Below are 14,681 nucleotides of genomic sequence, written 5' to 3' on the forward strand. Positions count from 1 at the left end.
CTGCCATGGCCCCTGGACAAGAGGGTCAGTTCTTTTCTGCAGGAAGGAAGGCACAGAGCCCCAGTGCTTCTGAGGCAACTGAGATGCGACCACCAGAGTCCAAGGCCAGCCAGAGCTGGCAGGTTTTTTTCTGGCAGATACCCTTGCATACAGGAAATTTTTTAGGGGAAGTACCAATTTTGTCCATGGGTGTCGAAAAAGAGGGACAGTTCTTTTCCACAGCAAGGAAAGCACGAAGCCCCAGTGGTTCATGGGCAAATGAGAAGCAGCCCTTGACATTCCAAGATCAGCCAGACCTGTCAGGTGGCCCCTGGGAGGCCAAACCTGCCAGACCTGCTCCATGTTCCCCTCATTCCATGGAGCCCCACAGTGTCCCAATGGTCCCTTGCTTCCAGGAGGCCCTGAGGTGTCACAATGCCCCCTTGATGACACGAGGCTCTGAAGGGTCGGAATGGTCTCCATGGTTCCACAAGGCCCCACAGAGTCATGGTGGTCTCTGGGTTCCATGGAGCCCCGCGGTGTCACCATGGCCCCAAAGTGTCACAATGGACTCCATGGTTCCACCAGGTCCTCACCGTGCCACCATGGTCTCCACAGGAAGGGAACAACCCAGCCCCAGTGCTGCAGGGGCAGATGAGCCACAGCCACCAGAGGCCAAGGGCAGCCAGATCAGATGGTGCTGGCAGATTTTGTCCTTGGATATAGGGAATTTTAGAGGTGGAATGCCAGTTTCAGACCTGGCTGCCTGGAGGAGAAGGACGGTTCTTTTCCATAGGAAGGCAAGGACGGAACACCGGTGTTTGAGGGGCAGATGAAAGGTGACCATCAGAGGCCAAGGGCAGCCAGACCTCTCCGTTGTGGTATTTTTTTTGTCTGAAAGCAACCCTTGGATATAGGGAATTTGGGAGGTGGAACCCCAATTTCGGCCATTTCTGCATTGTTAAGAAGGACGGTTCTTTTCCATAGGCAGGAAAGCCCAGAGCCCCAGTGTTGCAGGGGCAGATGCAGAGAGAGAAGGCTCCTGGGAGGCCGAGCCATCCAGACCTGTTTGTCCTGGCAGCTTTTGTCACTGAGAAATCCTTGGACCTAGGGAATTCTGGAGGAGGATTCCAAACTTTGGCCATGGGCATCTGGTCAAGATGGATGGTTTTTCCCATAGGAAAGAGAAGCGTGGAGCCCAGGTGTTTTGGAAGGAGATGAGAGGTGGTCACCATAGGCCAAGAGAGCCAGACCTGTCTCTCCTGGCACCTTTCATCTGGGGGAAATCCTTGGATATTCAGAATTTTGAGGATGGAATCTCAGTTTTGGCCATGGGCACCTGGGCAGGAAGAAGAGTTCTTTTCATCATAAAGGAAAGCACAAAGCCCCAGTGTTTCAAAGGCAGATAAGGATCAGCTCTTTGGACACCAAGGCCAGCCAGACTTGTCTCTCCTGGAAGCTTTCACCTGGGAGAAATCCCTGGATATAGGGAATCCTGGAGGCGGATTCCCAACTTTGGCCATGGGTGCCTGGATGTGAAAGGTGCTTTTTTCCCATAAGAAAGAAAAGCACAGGGTCCCAGTGTTTCACAGGTAGATGAGAGGTGGCCCCTGGGTGGCCAAGCCAGCCAGGTTTGTCTGTCCTGGCAGGTTTCATCTGGGAACAATCTTTACATAGAAGCAAACTAAGAAGAGGAATCCAGATTTTGGCCATGGGCACCTGGAGGAGAGGGACAGTTCTTTCCACAGGAAGGAGAGCACCAAGCCCCAGTGCTCCAGGGGCAGATGAGCAGCAGCCCTGGACATGCCAAGGTCAGCTGGACCTGTCAGGTGGCCCCCAGGTGGCCCAGCCAGCCAGGCCTTGATGCCTTGAGAGGCCACCTAGAGCAGAGGCTGGACAGTGTTACAGGAGTAAAGTGGGGATTTATTAAAAAGGCCTTCAAAGGATTCACCTGGGCAGTACAAGGGCCTGGCTGAGGGTACACCCAGGATGGACGCCAGGTCACGTGTTTACACACTTTTGTAAGATTTGGTTCATTTCCATATTGGGGTTAATTGTCCAATTATACCTTCAGGTTATGCAGCCCCACCCTCCCAGTCTGCTCTCCTCAATTCGCTGCTGTTTTCACTTTTTGGGCCCGAAGCTGCAGCGGTGTCTATGGTTCTCGGGCAGGAAAAGGATTGTTTTGTCTGACTACACTGTAAGAGAACTTGCTGACACTCTACATGAAATTCAGAGTTACAGATACAGGACAGAATTGGGAAAATATGGAAGCTAAAACTTAAGGCATCAGCCTGTCCCATGTTCCCTTGGTTCCATGGGGACACACTGTCACAATGGCTCCTCGTGACACTCTGGGCTGCACAGTGTCACCCTGGGCCCTTGGATTCATGGGAGCTTCCCAATGGTCTCCTCTGATTCCACGAGGTCCCCACAGTGTCACAGCTGACCCATGGCTCCATGAGGTTCCCCAGTGTCACCACGGTGTCCTTGGACCAGCCTTGTCACAACTGACCCATGGCTCCATGAGGCTCCATGAGGTTCCCCAGTGTCACCGTGGTCGCTGTCAGAGGCTGGATGAGATCAATGTCCCCAGACACCTTGGGCTGAGCTGTCAATCAGTCACACAGATGGGACAGCGCTGACCCAGCTCTGAACACCTGAGATATCAGAAGTCCCAGCTGGGGGGAGGCCCACGAAGGCCCAGGGGCTTAAAACCAAGGAGCACAAGGTCAGCCCCTGGTATGGACTCTGCCTTCTCCTGGGGTTTGTGTCTCGCCCACACTGGAGCCCCAGGAGCTGGGAGCCACATGTGTGTCTTTCTGTGGAGCTTCTCTCTTCCTGTCTCTCTCTCTTTCCTCTCCTTCTAATGCTCTTTATATGGAACATTTTTGGGTACCTGAACAACTTCAGTGTTTAGGGGTTTCCAGGCTAAATGGGCTGAGTGAATGAAGTTACTTCTATGACAAGTAGTTTAAGTTGGATTGGATTTGTATTAAACGCTTTTCCAAAGTTCCTTGTTCTTTTGTACTTTTCCAGTAAAATTTTGGGGGTCCCGAATGGACACTGAGGGGCACTTGGGGGTCCCGGAGGGTCTGGGGGACACTGATGGGACAGATGGGGGCGGTACCGGGGTTCTGTGGAGCGCGGGGCATGACGGGCGTTGTAGTCCCGGCTTTAATGGGGCTCTATGGGGGCCGCAGAGCATGACGGGAGTTGTAGGCAAAAGAAAAGATGGTGCAGACCCCAGGCCCCGCCCTCAAAGCCATGATCCATGGCGCTGATTGGTTGGGGCTGTGATGGACGTGAGCCTCGGCCAATGGGAGGCAGTGCGGGTGGGAACAGCCATTCAACCCCTCCAGTCCCTCCCAGTACAGCCCAGTTTATCCCCAGCACAGCCCAGTACAGCCCCAGTGCCCCTCCAGTCCCTCCCAGTACAGCCCAGTCCTTCCCAATACACCTGAGTTCATTCCCAGGCCCTCCCAGTTCCCCCCAGTTCCATCCATATCCCGCTCCAGTGTCCCCCAGCCTTCCCCACAGCGTTCCCGCCCATTGCGGGGCAGCGGCGCAGACGGAATGTCCTGCGGCCCAAACCTCCTGCTCCTGCCACACAGCGCCAGCCTTCTCCCCTCCTCCTCCTCTCCCAGCACGGCACAAATTCCAGCTCGGAGGAGGCTTCCCCAGAGAGGGCTCCGGCTCCTGTCTCAGCCCGAGTGTCCCTGCAGAGGAACAGGGCATCCTTCAGGCACTTCCACAAGCTCAGGGTTCCCATTTCATGGCGAATCTGGGATGCCGGGGGAGAACGCCGGGGCATGGCCGGCCCGGGGCGCTCGGGCGGCGCTCGGGGCCGCTCCTGGCCCGGGCCGAGCGCTGACAGCCGCGTCCCGCCCGCAGGGAAGGCGCAGGAGGCCCGGCAGGAGCGGCCCCGGCGGGTTCGCTGCTGGGCAGCGGCGGCTGCGGCGGCGGCTGCGCGGCCACGCGGCTCTCGGACGGCGCCCGGGGAGCGGCGGGGCCGGCGGCGGGCACGGAGGAGGGGAAGGAGGAGGAGGAGGGAGAGAAGGAGAAGGAGGGGAAGGATGGGGCTGTGCGGGGCAGGCGGCGAGCTCAGCCCGCTCCTGCCCTCGGCTCGCAGGTGGCCATCAAAAGGGTGCCAGGGAACCGCGTCCGGCGCCGGGGCGAGCTGGTGATGAGCGGGGCCAGCGGCAGAAGCCGGGCCGTGCCGGGCGGGGCTGAGCCGGGGCCCGGCAGGGTGGGAGCTGCCAGGACGCCTGGAGGGAGAGCGGGCGTGGGGCCAGCGCAGGGCGCAGAGCATCCCGGGCTGGCTGAGGGGTTCCCGACCCCCGGCACGGCATCAGCCCCACTGACGGCATCGTGCTCCTCCCGCAGCCCCACGGCACCAGCGCAGCCCTGGAGATCGCGCTGCTGGACAAGGTCTCCTCTGGCTATGCTGGTGTCATTCAGCTCCTGGAGTGGCTTCAGCTCCCCGACAGCTTTGTGCTGGTGCTGGAGCATCCGGAGCGGTGCCAGGAGCTGTCGGGTTTCCTGGCGGAGCGGGGGTTCCTGCCGGAGGAGGAGGCGCGGGGGCTGCTCCGCCAGGTGCTGGAGGCTGCAGCATCCTCCTGATGAACTGTGTCTGTGTTCCACAGGAACCCTGTCCTACAGCCCACCAGAGTGGATCCACCAGCAACGCTACCACGGTGAGGCAGCGACGATCTGGTCCCTGGGCCTCCTGCTGCACCACCTGGTCATGGGGAAGCACCTGTTCAGGAGGGGCCAGGAGATATCTGGGGTCAGATCTTGTTCCCACCATGGCTCTCTCAAGGTGGATCCTCATCTCTGGCCTCGGGAGCAATACCAGTGCTGGGAGACAGCAGCAGCTCATGGGCATTCTGCTCTGGCAGCTGCTGAGGAGGTGGCACATGTCCTGCTCTCCTGCTCTCCTCCAAACAGAAAACCCATGGGGAAGTTTAGGCCCACCTCTAAGCACACCCAGCATGGCCTGGGCACGGGAAAAGGGGGCAACTTCTCCAGCTGACTGGTGATTTCTGGTTTCTCTCCCCAGAGTGCCTGGATGTCATTAAGAGGTGTTTGTCCATGCAGCCCTTGAACATGCCATCCTTAGAAGAGATTTTCCGTGATCCATGTTCCTCTGCCCTAGAAGATGGGAGAGATCCACATGCACAGTTGGATCCAGGGGCCTGGCAGGTAACAGCTCCACACAACTCTTGGCACTCAGTGGCAAAGCCAATCAGACAGGTTTTGTCCTGCCTGTAGCTCTGAGCAGGGGTCAGCAGGAGGGAACACAGCTCATGGGCTGGAGCTGAGCTGGAGACCTGGTGTGGCAAGCACTGGTGGCCAACATCCCCCTGGTTTTGCCTGCCATGGTTCATGGATACTGGGGCCCTGGGCAGAGCCCTGGTCTGGCCCAGGGAAGAAGGAGCCCCTGGAGAAGCTGTCCCAGGTGGGGCTGCTGCTGCTGGGGACAGTGAGGACATCAAGGATGACAACCTCTTGCTCCACCTGACCACCGGCAGGCTGAAGATGGTGGACTTTGATTCTGACACCTCCTCCAAAGCCAGGCTCCACAGGGAGTTTGCAGATGAGTCCACACACTGGGGGATGCTCCCAGATTTGGGCATTGCACAGCCTGGCTGGGAACCAAAGGTTCCCCCTTTGCTGGGGCGGATGCAGCTGATCCTTCAGTCGGCTGCCAGGCTGCTTTTGGAAGGGCTGGGGACATGGGCTGGGGTGGGTACGAAATGGGAGTGGGCTCCTGGCCCTGCCAACAGCCCCCAGCACCCACCGTGCCCCGAGCTGGGGCTGGGCTGGGGCAGCCAGCCTGACACAAACAAACCCCCATGGTGGGAGCAGAGGTGGGACTCCAGACCCTGTGCAGGGGCTGCTTTGCTTTGCAGGCAAGGAAGGGCTTGGGCTGCTCCACTGCCCTTGTTTGCTTTGGGATCACCATGGGGGCAGTGCAGGGGAAGGGAGAAAGCCTGGGATTCCCTTCCCCATGGTGGATTTTTCCCTGGCACGCAGGGGTTGGGCCTTCCTTAGGGCCCTGACAGAGATAAGATTTTTGACCTTTTTTCTTGTTCCCCTTTTTCTCTGTAACCTATTTTCCATAATTTGATGTTTGTCTTTCTAGAGGAAGCGTTTCAGGTGGAGTCCAGTCTGGATCAGGACGTGCTTGGGAGCAGCTGTGGCGTGGATGGGCTGTGCCCTTGGAGAAGGCTGAGGGCATCGTTTGGGACCAGCTTTTCTTCCAGCGGGGGATGGCGTGAGGTGGGTCCTGTCTGCTGGGGATGGTGGGATCAGAGCTCTGGGGAGATGGCAGCGAGCACAGGAGCGTCCTGCTCTGGGCAGCTGCTGAGGGCTGGAGGTGCCGTGGCTGGCTGCAGGCTGGGCACATGTCCTGCCCTCCTGCTCTGCTCCCAAAGGCAGCAGTGATGGGCAGCTCTGGGCACAGCTCTGGCACGGCCAGCATGGCCTGGGCACTGCGGGCGGCTGGGACAAGGGGACAGGAGCCTTCAGCTGACGGGGCTTTCTGGTTTCTCTCCTTGCAGCCGGGCTGTGCGGGTGCTGAGGCTGCTCTGGGCTCTGCCAGGGCCCTGCTGGAGCTCAGCACCGGGCTGCAAGCAGCCAAAGGAGAAATGGGGTGACCTGCAGCACAGACTGGCTTGAGCATTTCAGGAACACAGCTCAAGAAAACATGCAGCCACCCAAAAAATAAACTTGTTCAATAACTTCTGAAATGAAATCAATCTGGGATGACCCCAAATGACTTTTTGCAGTTTGCTCAAGCAGTAGCTCAGCCCTTCTCTGAACTGTTCTCTCTTCTCCCTGCCTTTTACATCCCAACTGCTTCCTCTTTTCCCCCAGTGAGTTCCCAGCCTATTCCAGTCTCCATCACACTGTTCCCTTCCTTGGTGCCCCTCGCCATGAGGAAGGCCAAGCCCCAGGCTAAGGGACTCATCCTGTCACTGGCTGAGGAGCAGCAATGTCTCAGAGGTCTGGTGGGATTTTAGTGTCATTACAGAGCTGCTCTCCAGCCCCCAGCTCTCCTCACTGCTGAGTTCCCACTCCTTTTTCCTCGTCCTTGCAGCAGGATGAGCTCTGTGAATCCCCTGGAGCCTCCCCACTCTTTCCAGCCCACGCACCCACCTCAGTTAGGCTGAAGCTGCAGCTTCTCTGTCCCCTCTGGCACACAAGTGCAGTCCCCTGTGCGGGGAGCCCCAGCCCCAGAGCACAGCACTCAGCAGTGCAGTCGGGGCTGGAGCAGCTGCCCTGCAGCCCTGGCTTGGCTCTTTGTGGCAGGGAATGCTCCCTGTTTGCAGCTGTCCCTGCAGGATGGCCCCAGGGCAGAGCCCAGCCGGGCTCCCACTGCAGCCCCTGAAGCTTGGGGCAGACAGTGGTCCCAGAGCTGAGGTTCACGGGGAGCTCCCGGAGCTGTGCCTCGCACTCTGTTGCCGTGTCACCGTGCAGGCTGGCTTGTACGGGGTGAATGTACCAGCCCTGGTTTGACTGACAGGGGCCGGGCCCATCACATCTCTCCCAAGGCTGCAGGCATTGCCCAGGCCAGAATCTGAAGGGGCACAGAGATCAGAGCAGTGAAATCATCCAGACCGGGTTTTCAAAGGCCCTTTAGAAAGAAGGGCTTGAGAATAAACGAGCTCTGTTTGCCACATGAACATCGGGGTGAGTGGTCTCTTTGGCTCCAACCCACTTTCCTCCCTGAGCAAACGTTACCCACTCCCTCACATGTCCCCTCCGTGCCTTCCCACTGCCTTGTCCTGTCATGGCTCCTGCAGCCCCTCATCCCTTCGTGGCCCTGTCCCCTCAGGGTCTCCCCAGCCCGGCCAACCTGCCCGGCAGCAGCGCCGCAGCCCCACAGGAGCTCCAGAGGAGCCCCACCAAGAGGCACCTGGGAGCCCTCAGCAATCCAGCCAGGGACACGCGGGCAGGAGGACACGGATGGCGCTTCCTGGCTGGGACAGGGCTTGTGGCCATCTCCAGGCACTGCTCTCACAGAGATCCCCACAGCTCCAGCCCCTGCCCATCTGCTCTGTGGGCAGCACAGAGGCTTCAGCAAAACCACCAAAGGCCAAGGGGCTTCTGGCCATTTTCCCTGGAACCCTGCATGCCCGGGCAGCTTGCTGAGCCCAGGAACCCTTTTCTCCCTCTTCCCCTCGGCTCTGCAGAGCCTGGGCAGCAAAAGAAAGATCCTGGGAGTCTGTCTATCGCAACACATCCTATATTAACATGCTAAAGAAAAACAAAAGAAGAAAAGAACAATCTTAAAAAAACAAAACATTCCTGCTGGCTCAGGTGGCCCCAGCAGACAGAGCCTCTGCAATCAGTTCTCTGCAGAGCTCCAGCAGCGCAGCCAGCCGAGCCCCGACAGACAAGGCCGTCTCCTCCATGCCCTGCAGAGCCGATCACGCAGGTTATTGAAGATGGAATATGGAGCTCTCTCTGCTTCCTGGAGGATGTACAGTGTCTGAACTGCCAGGCTTCCGACGGCGTCACTGATGTCATTGGTCAGGCCTTCAAGGGCTGAAAGAGAGAGGAACAGAGCCATGGTCAGTTCCCGCATCTGAGGGGACCCGAGGGGACTCTGTGCCAGGGCCATCCCAGCTGGCTCTGGCCATGGCCAGCAGGGAGCAGGGACCAGCTGGATCAGCCCGAAGCTGCTGGCCACGAATCCCCCAGGTGCCCTGAAAGCTCTGTGTGCTCTGCCCACGCCGGCCCTGGTCCGCACAGGGAGCAGAGCCCTCCGCAGCCGGGGCAGGGCTCGCAGCTCCCCCGGCAGCCCCCGCTGGCAGCCCGCTGCCCTCGCTCACCCTCACAGATGATCTGGAGCTCTTCATTCCTCCCCCTCAGGTGCCGCCCGGCCGTCCCTGGGAACACAGAGCCTGTCAGGCCCAGGGCACAGCTCCCTGCCAGCGGCGCCGCCAGCCCTGTGCCCACACGCCCTCCTGGCCCGGCTCGTGGCTCACCCATGAACCTGACGGCCGCCTCTCGCAGGGGCTCCTGTGGGCTCTGCAGGTAGGGCAGGGCCCGGCGCAGGTGCTCGGCCACGCTGCTGCTGTCCTCTGCCAGCTGGAGAGAGCGGCAGGAGGGAAGGGTTGGCCCCGCAGCCCCCCGGGCCGGGGCTCCATGGGCACCCGGCTGGGGCCGCAGGAGCCTGGAGCAGAGCCCGCACGGCCTCGGGCTGCAGCAGCGGGCAGGGGCACAGCTGCCAGCCCGCACACCGAGCACCGCGCTCAGGGGCTGCTCCAGGCTGGGGCTGCGGCTTCCCGGCTCTCCTTACCAGGCACTCAGTGAACTGCCACAGCTTCTGGTTCTGCACCAGCTGTACAAGATCCCTCCTCTTCAGGAACTCGGCCGCACAAAGCAGTGTTTCCTGAGAAGCCTGGAGAGCAGCAGAGACGCGGAGATGGCCCCACAGCCCAGGGCACAGGACCCCGTCCCTGTGCCAAGGCCAGCAGGAGCTGCAGCCTGCGAGGCGCCAGGGCAGGGCCAGCCCAGCCCCTGCCAGGGGCCAGCGGCAGCTGCCGAGTCCTCACCTCTGCCACTCGCTGGTTCTCATCATGGCAGTGCATGGAGAGTGGCAGCAGGCTCTGGCGCACGTGTGCCTTCAGGGCCTTTCTCTCTTCTTCTGGAAAAAAATGCATCATCTCTCGGAAGACAAAGAGGGAGCACAACTGAACCTCGCTGTCCTCCTGTATGAAAGGAAGGAAGAAAGACCTCAGCGTCAGCTGCTTCAGGCCCACCTGGGCACAGCCTGTGAGTGCACAGGGCACAAAGTGTGCGGGCAGCACCCGCTGGCCGTGGCTGGAGGGGCAGAGCCTTACGTTATCAAAGAGTGGCAGGAGCGCCTCAGCCAGCTGCAGGGCGAGGGCGCTGGTTACTGGGGCACCATTGCAGAAAAATAACGCTCTGAGGAGAACCGTGGTCATCCTGAGCATGGTGCTGTCATCTTCGTGCAGGAGCTCCACGAGCCTTTCATGCAGGCTCCACATCCTTATGGCCATCTACTTGTGGGACACAAGTGTGTGAAACACCATCCTGCTGCCACAGGGCCCAGGGGCCACAGGCCTGTGCCAAAGCCCTGGGGCAGCTGCAGCAGGAGGCAGGAGAGCTGGCAGCAGCTGCCCCAGTGCCCCAAGGCCAGCCAAGCCCCAGGGACTGCCTTCCCCAGCCCCACGCTGGCAGCACGGCTTCAGCCCCTGCGCTCTTCTCACCGAGACACTGGTGGTGCCGAGCGCCACGAGGCCTCGGAGTGCCAAGCGACGCCTCCCCCTGCACTCGCTCTGCAGGTGCTTGGACAAGAACTGCAGGAGGCTGTCACGGCACTCACTCACGTTCAGGTGCTCCAGGATCTGAAAGGCACAGGCCAGTGACGGGGGAGCGGCCGGCGGGAGCCCAGAACCGCCCAGGGCCGGGCCCAGGCAGCAGCACAGGGCGCGGGCTCCGTCCCAGGCACTGCGGCCAAGAGAGGGCAGAGAGCCGGGAGGCAGCTCAGCGAGGCAGCGCTGGCCTTCAGGCTCACCTCCACAAGGAACGCCAGGGTGGCCAAATCCCGGCACGGCGTGTCCTTGCTGAGCAGCCCGAGCAGGTGGAACGCAATCCTGGAACACACGGCTTCGGATGCGCGGTGCATTTCTCTGACAGGAGGAAACACGAGTCAAAGCCCTCAGCCAGCGGGGGCAAACCTCTCCCAGGACTGCCTCACAGAGCTCTGGCCTTTCTCCACCACCCTGCAAGGGGCAGCTGAGCCCTCTGGGAGGTTGCTGCTCTTGGGCACGCTCCTCTCCCAGCCTTTTGCAGCCTCCTTGGCCGTCCCTTGGTGACAAGGCCTTCTGGCCCACGGCCACAGGGACTGTGTGGGGCACCTCGGGCACAGGGCACACATGCCGGGGACAGCTGGGGAGCAGGGGGTCTCACCTGGCCAGCACGCCCACAGCACAGTGGTGGGTGTCAGCGCAGAGCAGTGTGTCCCAGCCACGCTTGTCTTCCATGGCCACCACCACATCCTCATAGTGAAGCTGGCAGAGCAGGGCCTTGAGGGTCTGCTCTGCAAAGCTGTGCACAGAGCAAAGCTGAGGTTACACTGGGAGCACTGGCCCCTGCCCTGGGCACATGGCAGGGACGGGAGGACTGGCATGGAGCACCTGCTGGGGCTGGTGGCAAGGCCGTGTTGCTGCTGGCATCCCTTCCAGAAGGTATCGACCTCCTCTGGCACATCCAGAGTGCTGAAGAGCACTTGGAAGAGCAGATGCACAAAGAGGCCGGGGAAATGCACGGTGACTACATGTGGCACACAGGGCAGCTGGAGGATCTTCCACATCACCACGGTTGCCTGCAAAGGACAGAGCAGCCTGAGACAGCGCTCAGTGCCGAGGTGTCCGTGTGGCAGGGCCCGAGCACGGGAGGGAGAGGCCCGGAGAGCCACAGGGGGAGCACCGGGCCTGGTGGCCCTGGAGCTGCCCCGAGGCCAGGTTTCAGCCCAGCGCCTGAGGCAGGGAGACGCCGTGGGGGAGGGAGGATGGAGAGCTGTTGGAGAGGTGGCCTTGGGGCCAGCAAAGGCAGAAACTCACAGCCAGGGCAAGGACAGCCGTGTGGTCCCCATCGGAGGTGCACGTGCTGTGCTCTGGCCAGCTCCCAAGCACATCGAGGAGCACGAGCATGGCCGGCTCTGCAGTCCTCAGCGAGCACATGATGCTCTTCCACATGGCCAGAGCAGCTCTGTGGGGTCAGAGCTCTGTCTCAGAGGAGTCTGGGACACAGCAGCGTGGCCTGGGCGGCAGCGGGGAGCTGAGCTGCTCTGCCAGCCCTGCCTCTGCCCACTGCCCCTCACTGGCAGCACGCAGGCAGCCCAGCCCTGTGGGCACTGGCCCCTGAGGGGCAGGGGGGAAGCATGGCAGCACGCTGGGGGGCTGGCAGGGGCCAGGGCTGGCAAAGGGAGCAGCCAGAGGGCCCTGGAATTCTCTGTGTCAGACACCTGGGACAGGCTGCACAGGGGGAAGGGCTGCTGAGCCCTGAGCCCTCTGGGCAGGTGGGCCCCGTACCTGTCACACAATGGGGCCACACGCAGGAGAGCCATCACCACGTCAGAGGGCTGTGCCTCTGTCAGATCCAGAAGGGGCCTGTACAGATTGTACTCAGGAAACTCATTGGCCATGAGCCACTGGTGGATGAACCTCACCATGGCGGGCACCTGGAGAAGGCAGGGGAGACTTGGAAAGCTGCCGGAGGAAGGAATGTGCCCTGCTACCCCAGAGAAGTGCTTCCCTTGCCACCACACTGCCATGGCCTCAAAGGCTCCCAGGGAGCAGCAGGTGTGGCTTGGGAGGCCAAGCAATTGCTGGGAGGAGAAAAGCCAGGCCACAGGCTGCTTACTTGCTTTGGGCTGGAAGGACCCTCCTCCACAAGCATATCCAGCAGGGCAGCGCTGGTCTTGGTTTTGAAGATGGGAGAGTAGACTCTGAGCACGGTGCCCATGGCGCTGCTCTCTTCCTCCCGAATCCTCTTCATGAATTTGCAAACCATCTGCAGCAGAAGGGCAAGAAGCCCGGGATGCTGCATGGAGTGCTCCGAGCACAGTGCTGGGCTGAGCAGTGCCAGCAGGCCCAGCCCAGGTGGGGATGGCTGCAGGTACCTGCGCTGTTCTGCGGAAGCGGCCCCGGGTGCGTTCCTGCTCTCGTGTGCGCTGCACGGCTGCACCTGGCAAAGAGCGAGCGCAGCCCGAGCTGAGGGGCTGCGGGAGAGGCCGGAGAACACAGCCCAGCCCTGCGCTGCCCAGGCAGGGACAGCCCCGTGACGGCCCAGGGCACGGAGCACGGCTGTGGGGTGTCTGGCCGGCCCCTATTCCATCCTGTCCATGGGCATGGCCCCAGAAGATGGGATGGCATGGCATGGCATGGCATGGCATGGCATGGCATGGCATGGCATGGCATGGCATGGGGCCAAGCTGGCTGCAGGCACCAGCCCTGTGGCCCAGCTCTGCCACTCACCCTTCTGCCGTGGCTGGAACTGCTCCAGCTCTTCAGGCTGCTGTGCTGGGGCAGCTCCAGGGCCTTCTTTCTCCTCCTTCCCCCAGGCCAGCTTGGGCACGCTCGCAGGTCTGTGCTCTACGACACTGCCTGGATTCATGGCTGCTTGCAGAAGGTGAAAAGGAAAAGGTCCGAGTCAGCAAGTGCTGCAGTCGTGCCTTGAGGGCACCTGCAAGAGTGAAGACTTGGGAAGGCTACAGGACGGCAAGTCCTGCACTCTGGTCCTGGGGGCTCCAGCCACAAGGACAGGAGACTCCTGACAAGGACAGTGAAAAGCAAATGCCACAGTCTGCCCTCGAGGGCAGCTGCAGAAGAGATGCCTCGGGAAGGCCAGGGGTCACCAAGTGCTCTGGTCTGGCCACGAGCTCACCTGCAGGAGTAATACCTCAGGAAAGCTCCGGGTCAGCAAGGAACGAGTGGCTGTGCAGGGCTCCTCACAGCACCGCTCTCTCGCGTCCTCTCTCGTCGTGTGCACCGAGCACTGTGGAGTGTAACTGTAACTTGTAACTGCCAACACCTCTGCCAGAGCGTGTCACCAAGGGCCCTTGGAATCCCTGCCCCGTTCCATTCCACGGTGACCATGCTGCACCGTGTCACCAAGGGCCCTTGGATCCCCTGTCCCGTTCCATTCCACGGTGACCATGCTGCACCGTGTCACCAAGGGCCCTTGGATCCCCTGTCCCGTTCCATTCCACGGTGACCATGCTGCACCGTGTCACCAAGGGCCCTTGGATCCCCTGTCCCGTTCCATTCCACGGTGACGATGCTGCACCCTGTCACCAAGGGCCCTTGCACTCACTGCCACCTGCCCTGGGGCCACCCCCAGCCCCCCAGAGTGGCCCAGGGTGGAAGGAATGCCTTGCCCCAGGTGTGTCAGACAGCCCAACAGGATCTTTAGGAAGGGCTCAGCCCATCAGCAAACGCTGCCCTGCTCTGCGGGCTCAGAGCAGCAGGAGCCCCCGCAGCTGCCGACGCAGCCGCGCTGGGAAGGGCACGGGGCCTCCACAGAAGCTGGCACGGCCTCCTCGGGACACGTCCCACACGGTGGCCATCCTGAGCACGGCCATGGGACACAGACCAGGAACGTGTGGGCCAGGGCAGGAATGCTGCTCTGAGCCCTGGGGCCCGGGCAGCGCTGACAGCAGCAGGTGAGGCACAGTCCCCGCCCAAGCAGAGTTCCCCCTGTCAATCATGGTAACACCTCACCCTTCTTTTCTGTATAAAATTCTGTGTATTGTTCTCTGTCACCCATCTGCAAGGGCCCTTTGCAAACATGGGGACAGAGGACAGTGTGCATCTAATTTACACTGGAGCTGCAGCATTCCCCTCCAGGAACTGTTAGGGGAGAACTCAGGCCACAGGCATAATGATTCTTGGTTACAAATTCAACTTATGTCTAAGAGCAGAAAGTTATTTAACCCTGAGCCCATTTAACCCTTACAGAAAAACCCAATTTTAAAAAACAACTTTTCAGCACTTGATCCTTCAGTGAAAAACCCAACTCCCACAAAACAGCCTGTAAACAGAAAAACTGTTTGTAAACTTGAGAAATAATTTGTAAACAAATCAAATCCTTCTATGAATTGTCCATTAGGCAGGTGATCATTTGTAATGCTGTCTGTGGTTTCCAGTGTCCATATTTTA

The 14,681-nt window shown here is 60.4% G+C and overlaps 1 protein-coding gene and 1 long non-coding RNA gene across 2 annotated transcripts in view; both read left to right on the forward strand.

The window, feature by feature from the left end:
- LOC144246555 (uncharacterized) overlaps nucleotides 1-14,681 on the forward strand; it is a 196,701-nt gene that overhangs the window by 166,350 nt on the left and 15,670 nt on the right. The window lies entirely within an intron of this gene.
- On the forward strand, nucleotides 6,140-6,743 carry LOC144246376 (uncharacterized). Its single transcript, XR_013340083.1, has 2 exons — nucleotides 6,140-6,264; nucleotides 6,546-6,743. It is a non-coding gene; the product is annotated as an uncharacterized LOC144246376 (long non-coding RNA).

This window comes from Lonchura striata, chromosome 6 (assembly GCF_046129695.1).
Source record: "Lonchura striata isolate bLonStr1 chromosome 6, bLonStr1.mat, whole genome shotgun sequence".
In the NCBI taxonomy this organism is placed as follows: domain Eukaryota; kingdom Metazoa; phylum Chordata; class Aves; order Passeriformes; family Estrildidae; genus Lonchura; species Lonchura striata.